Here is a 6,000-nt window from a genome sequence, read left to right on the forward strand (position 1 = left end):
TGCTTTCTGATTGTTCAAGGATATTTCTACCTTTGAGGCCAGCTCAGACCCAGAACACCTTTCTTTCTGCAACTGGACCAGTTAGGAAAACAGTGGCTGGAAATCAGTCTTTCATGGGGTCTGTAGTTGGCTAATGATGGCTTAGCCTCATCTTGCCTGTCAGGTAAGATGGAAGCACAAAACCTTGGGATATTTGTTACCATCTTGGACTTTATACTCTGTTGAGGTTTGACAGCTACTTAAAAATAGTACAGGTCTGTGTCAATGACTAATTAAACAAAAGAAAACCCTCAACCCTGAAAATCAGTTGTGTGCCTGCTGTTGGAATCATAATTGCATGGATTTCTGACTTAATATTATTTTTGCTTTGTACCGTTTCTGGTCTTAGGTTCTTTAGAGTAGAAGGTGGGTGTAAGTCTTGGTTGTCCAAGCAGTTCCTGATGAGTTTGTGTGGGGGATGGAAGCAGTAAGATGCTGGATTGCTCTCTGCCTCTCAGCTAATTGTTTTCAACTTTCTCCCTCCTTAGAGTTTTTTCTTCTTTCTTTCTTTCTCTTTCTTTCTTTCTTTCTTTCTTCTTTCTTTCTTTCTTTCTTTCTTTCTTCTCTTTCTTCTTTCTTTCTTTCTTCTCTTTCTTCTTTCTTTCTTTCTTTCTTTCTTTCTTTCTTTCTTTCTTTCTTTCTTTCTTTCTTTTTCTTTTTTTCTTTCTTTCCTAGCATTGCTTATGTAACACAGAGCTGGGTTGGGCTTTTTCCTCTCTTTCCCCCTCTAATAATTATATTACCAGATAGCAAACTTGTTTCAGGTAAGAAGAAGTGGGAAGCCTGGAGAATTTTAACTTAATAATTACCCTTTAAGTAATTCATACAGATAATCTGGTCTCCTCATCAGTAAAATGAGGATATCATGTGGACTCCATGGGGTTATTCTGAAGATCAGATAATACTATATATGTAAAGTCTTGGCACTACTGACAATTTGGGCTGGATAATTCTTTTGGGGGGTGAGGGGACATTGTCCTGTGCATTATAGGATGTTTAGCAGCATCCCGGACATGTAGTACTCACCTTCACCCAGGTTGTAACAACCAAAAATGTCTCCAGACATTGTCAAATGTCCTTTGGGGGACAAAATTGTTCTTCCAATTGAGAATCATGGCTCTAACATAATGTCTGGCACAAACACTTGAAGTACTGTGGTTTTTATTTTTAAAGGGAAAGTGGGAATAAGTGAAGGGGTCAAGTAAGCTACAGTTGCAGAGTGGCTAATGGATTTGGAAATTAGGAGGTTACTTGTGACCTCAGCAAAGAGTGTTAGTAGTTAAGAATGGATTGGGGGGGGGGTGAGAAAGTGGAGAAGGCAAGGACTAGAAGATTATGGCTGGTCTTATTCTTTTAAGATTCATGATACATAACACTACTTACAAATTTTAATGAGCCTTTGAACTTCTTACAAAGTATTGATTTATCTTGGTCTTTAGAGTTTATTCTAGCATCTCTGAAAGTGAGTGCATAATTTATTTTAAAAAGCAGAAGGACAGAGAGTGGTCAGGTCCCTATCAGCAATGACATACATCCTGCTTCACTGATATTCAATCCCTTGGTGCTGAGGGACATTCTGCCTGGAACATTTGTAGGGCGCCTCCTCGGCAGTTGGTTCCATATCAGGCGTGTTAGGAAGATACTCATTAAGGTATACCAGGTTTTAATTATTTGTTCTTCTTCCTTAAGGATATTGAATTAGGCAAAAAACTAAACACTGTAAAAGCAAAGACACTTGAGTTCTCAATCTCCTTCTGAAGACAGTAGTCACCATCTCTTCTGTTTTCTACTGTGTGCCAGGCACTAGTACTTTACATATATTATCTCATTTTAATATTTATAGCAGCCCTTGATATCCCTTTTTTATAGATTAAAAAACTGAATCAACAAGAGGTTCAGTAACTTTCTCAAGAGTATAAATGTATAGGGATGCCTGGGTGGCTCAGTGGTTGAGTGTCTGCCTTTGGCTCAGGGCATGATCCCAGAGTCCGGGGATAGAGTCCCACATTGGGCTCCCCGCAGGGAACTGGCTTCTCCTCTGCCTATGTCTCTGCTTCTTTCTGTGTGTCTCTTGTGAATAAATAAATACAATCTTAAAAAAAAAGATTATAAATGTGTAGGGGGCTGTATTGAGCCTAGCTTTGATCTTGGGTCACCTTAAATATCAAACTTGAAGCTTATTCAATGTGTCTGTGTTGGGGGTGGACATTGATGTATGGAGTCGTTTCCAATTAGAGATGATTTTTCCTAACAAAACACCTTTTTTTAAAAAAACAAAACAAAACAAAACAAAATACCTTAATAGCAGGGTTCTATGACCAAATCTTCATTTGTGTCATAGAACCCGGTCTTTTGCCACCAATTACATACTGACCTCTAGTCTGCAAAGTTTTTCTCGTTCTGGGCTTCAATGCAGACTTGCTAAATTGTCTGAAAAAGTTAATAATTAGAGCTCAACTTTATAATCATTATCATATTTAAACCTCACAACAACCTGATAAAGGAAATAGGTGTTATTAATACTCCCATTTTGCAGATGAATAAAGTAAGTAATAGAGAGGTTAATTATCTTGCTGTGGTCATACAACAATAAATGATGGAGCTAATTCAACCCAAGATCTATCTGTTTCTAGACCTTATGTTCTTAACTACTCCACTATTGGGGTGAGGACCAAACATGAAATGGAGACTCATTTTTAAACCTTGCTTTTTCAGAACACCTGACCAAGCTCAGTGAAGTTAATGCAGGTGCACACTGCACATAGAAACAGTGGGAGTTACATTGTCATTATTATTAGAGGTAGTCTTTAGCATTTCTATGGCACTTTATTCTTGAAAATTGCAGTCTAGTTTAGTTTCCTAATGAAGATTCACAAATGCATTAAAATACATAGAAAATTTATATATTTGAACGTATTTACAAAGAAAAACCATAGCTGGCCAACGAGATCCAGTAACTAAGGTTATATACATTTCTTCTATAATTAAACCTGCCCCATAAAGCAGAGAATTCCCACTTTCCATAACAATTTTGAGTCACCAAGCATTTTATTATTTTAATCAGAGATAAAATGGGAACTCAATGGATCAATCAATAAACAAATATTAACCAATGGCAAACTTCAGTGCATTAGATATTGAATTTAATAATGAGTAATATCTATTTGGTATTTGCTTTAATTCATATTCCATAATAAGCAGCCTTCTTTGTAGATGTTTTAATATCAGGCATTCATTTGGATACTATCAGTATTTTCCTTGCTTGACACCCCTGCTCACTACTAACCATGCAGCCCTTTGAAAGTGTTCAACTAAAAATAAACAAGAATCTGAGCAAAAATCTTTTTCATATCATTTTTGCTTCTCTTAGGCTACAAGAGATCCAATGGTGTGTCAAACAGTGATTCTTCACTCACCCAAGGACAGACATCTTACTGACCTTTTAGTATCAGTAAGCAAAGGGCTTCCCCTATAAAGTGCAAACAGGCATGCAGATTGAGTTTAGAATCCAAGTTCCACTTTGTTATTGCTGCTTTATTATTTGTGCGTGCATTTTGATAGTGTTCGATTAAACTAAATGCATGAACTGGAACAAATGCCTAATTGCATCGACTTCCATTGACCCAATAAGCTACAATAAGTGATGAAAGTCCAACAATTAAAAAACAACAATACCCTCAAAATCATATGCTATTATAAAGAAAACATACACAATCATCATCTCAAGTACTGCATATCTCTGTTGGGAATAATTGGATTCTGACTTGGAAACAGCCTGACTTTAAATAGACCATTGAAAACAGTGCCTCTCCAAACCCTCAGCCCTGGATTACCAGGATGCTAAATTGGGGAGTTTAAAATAACAGACCCTTACAATTAAGTAAGACCCTTAAGGGGAATACAATCAACTTCCATACAAATCCCAGGGATAGTAACAGCTTTTTATTTTTCATCTTTTAATTCTGCCTTGATATAGCTTCTAGAGCCCATGAGGATCTAATTTTGGGAGAAAAAGAGAAAGAGAACAGGTTTCTATTGTTAAAAAATGAGGAAAAAATGAAAACAGTTTCCTCAGGGTTTCAGGTTTTTAAATAAGAGAGGGTACAGAGTTTTAATGCATATTCTTAGAGAACCACAGAACCCCAAGCTGGTTAAATAACCTTCCAGGAAAATGCTGTGTATTAAATTAGAAACAAAAAGCAAAATTACTTACCCTGAAAATTTCTTCTGATTTCTGGAGACTGTGGAGTTTAGCACCTCAGCTCCTGCAGTCACTTACTGACGGCAGACATGCCCAAGCAAAGCAAACTTTGTCTTTCCAAGGACACAGAAACTGTGGAAATGAACAGAAAAAAAAAAAATCACCCATTTTTGCCTCTAAGGTGAAATCACTTGTGGGCTGCTCTTACAGCTTTCCTATTAGACCTTACTGCATGCTTCATAGCTGCTTTCAAATTCATGCGTTTTCTCTAGAGGATTTGGGAGGGACCCTAAAACTGGTCGGTGCTTGGGTCAGCCCTTCAGAGGCACTGTCCTTGGTGCTGAAAGCGAGGTACCGCAGGCACAAGCAGGATCCGTTTTCTATCGCTCTCCTCTTTTCCCTCTGAGCCTCTATCTGCTGCGTGCTATGCTTTTTTAGTACATGTGTGTTTTCCCCCCAGTGCTCTTTTTATCCCACTTATTCCACTGTCTTTCTTTCTGTGCTTTAATTTCTCTTGAATAACTCCAACCTTCCTCAGCTTAATTGCCAGGGCAGCTTTTGGTGGGTGTAAAGATGATTGGTACAGAAAAAGCAACAGATCAACAAATTGATACCACAAGTGGTTAATATAAATCCGTATAATTTAAAATACAATTGACAGAATAATTGAACTTGGAGGTGTAAGCCTGTCTGGGAAAGAAGGTTAAAGGAAATATATTACAGTGGAAGCAAAACCGAGGCATGGAATATAACTGGTAATAAAGATGAGATAAGCTTAATACTGTGAGAAATGTTAAATATTTGTTTAACAGCACTCCTTGCATTCAAAGAACTTTACAAAAACATTTACCGATTCATTTTCACTGCTCTTCTGAGGTATACGTGAGTAAATTTTCTTAACTCAACTTTAGAACTGGCTGAAGTGGGGGTCAGTAAGTCAGTTTCTGAAGCAGCCCTAGAACTTAATCTTACTATGGTCACCTGTTCATATAACATCTTACCATGGAACCCTACCTATTCCCTGTTCTCTTGTTTTTGAGTTCTTCTTCCTTCAGACAGGGTGGGAATTCTTTCACTCCTTTCTCTGCCAGCAGTGGATGTGCTTGGCAGCTGCAGTGCACACTGTCATGGGGAAGCTAGTCCAGGTTGACTATGTTGGAGACCTCTACTGGCTGAGAAAGAAGCAGCAGCAGCAAGGTTTAAACATGGCTCTTGCTAAAAACCACATTAAATGAGCATATACTATTAATCGGTCATTTTGATGCACTCTCTTGTTTAATTTTTTCAACAGTCCTAAAAGGTAGGTACTATTTTTACATCCCTAACTTACAGATAGGAAAGCTGAGGCTTAGAGAGGTTAAAATAATTTTTAAAAGTGGAGCCCAGATTTGGATGTCTTAATTCTGGAGCATGTTCTCTTAACCACTGTGATATAATTCTTCAAAAGGTGAAAAACTGAGATTTCCCAGGAGACTGACAATGTGTCATAGAGAATAATAATTATAATGACAAAAATGATGATATCATTGATACAATATTTGTATGGTGACTTATAATTTATAAAGCATTTTCTAATTCATATTCTTGTCTGCACCTTACATAAATCCTTATGATGCCCTTTTTACACAGGCTGTTATAGGATTGAATTGCATCCCTCCACCCCCCACTCTCACCCCAAATTCATATATTAAAATCCTTAGACTCAGAATATGACTATACTTAGAGATAAAATTTTTGAAGAGTTGACTAAGTTAAAATGG

At 37.3% G+C, this 6,000-nt stretch overlaps 1 protein-coding gene across 3 annotated transcripts in view; it reads right to left on the reverse strand.

Moving 5' to 3' along the window:
* DRD3 (dopamine receptor D3) overlaps nucleotides 1–4,644 on the reverse strand; it is a 42,718-nt gene extending 38,074 nt beyond the window's left edge. Inside the window, exons 1-2 of one of the 3 annotated variants that reach the window (XM_025990092.2) lie at nucleotides 4,470–4,644; nucleotides 4,253–4,372 (exon numbers count right to left, since the gene is read on the reverse strand). The gene's annotated coding sequence lies outside the window, so the exon portion shown is untranslated. Of the gene's footprint in view, nucleotides 1–2,413; nucleotides 2,470–4,252 lie in introns of all 3 variants that reach the window. The other 2 variants (XM_025990091.2, XM_072723702.1) reach the window with 2 other exon arrangements.
* Between the last annotated feature and the right edge of the window lie 1,356 nt (nucleotides 4,645–6,000).

This window comes from Vulpes vulpes, chromosome 1, assembly GCF_048418805.1.
Source record: "Vulpes vulpes isolate BD-2025 chromosome 1, VulVul3, whole genome shotgun sequence".
NCBI classification, from domain to species: domain Eukaryota; kingdom Metazoa; phylum Chordata; class Mammalia; order Carnivora; family Canidae; genus Vulpes; species Vulpes vulpes.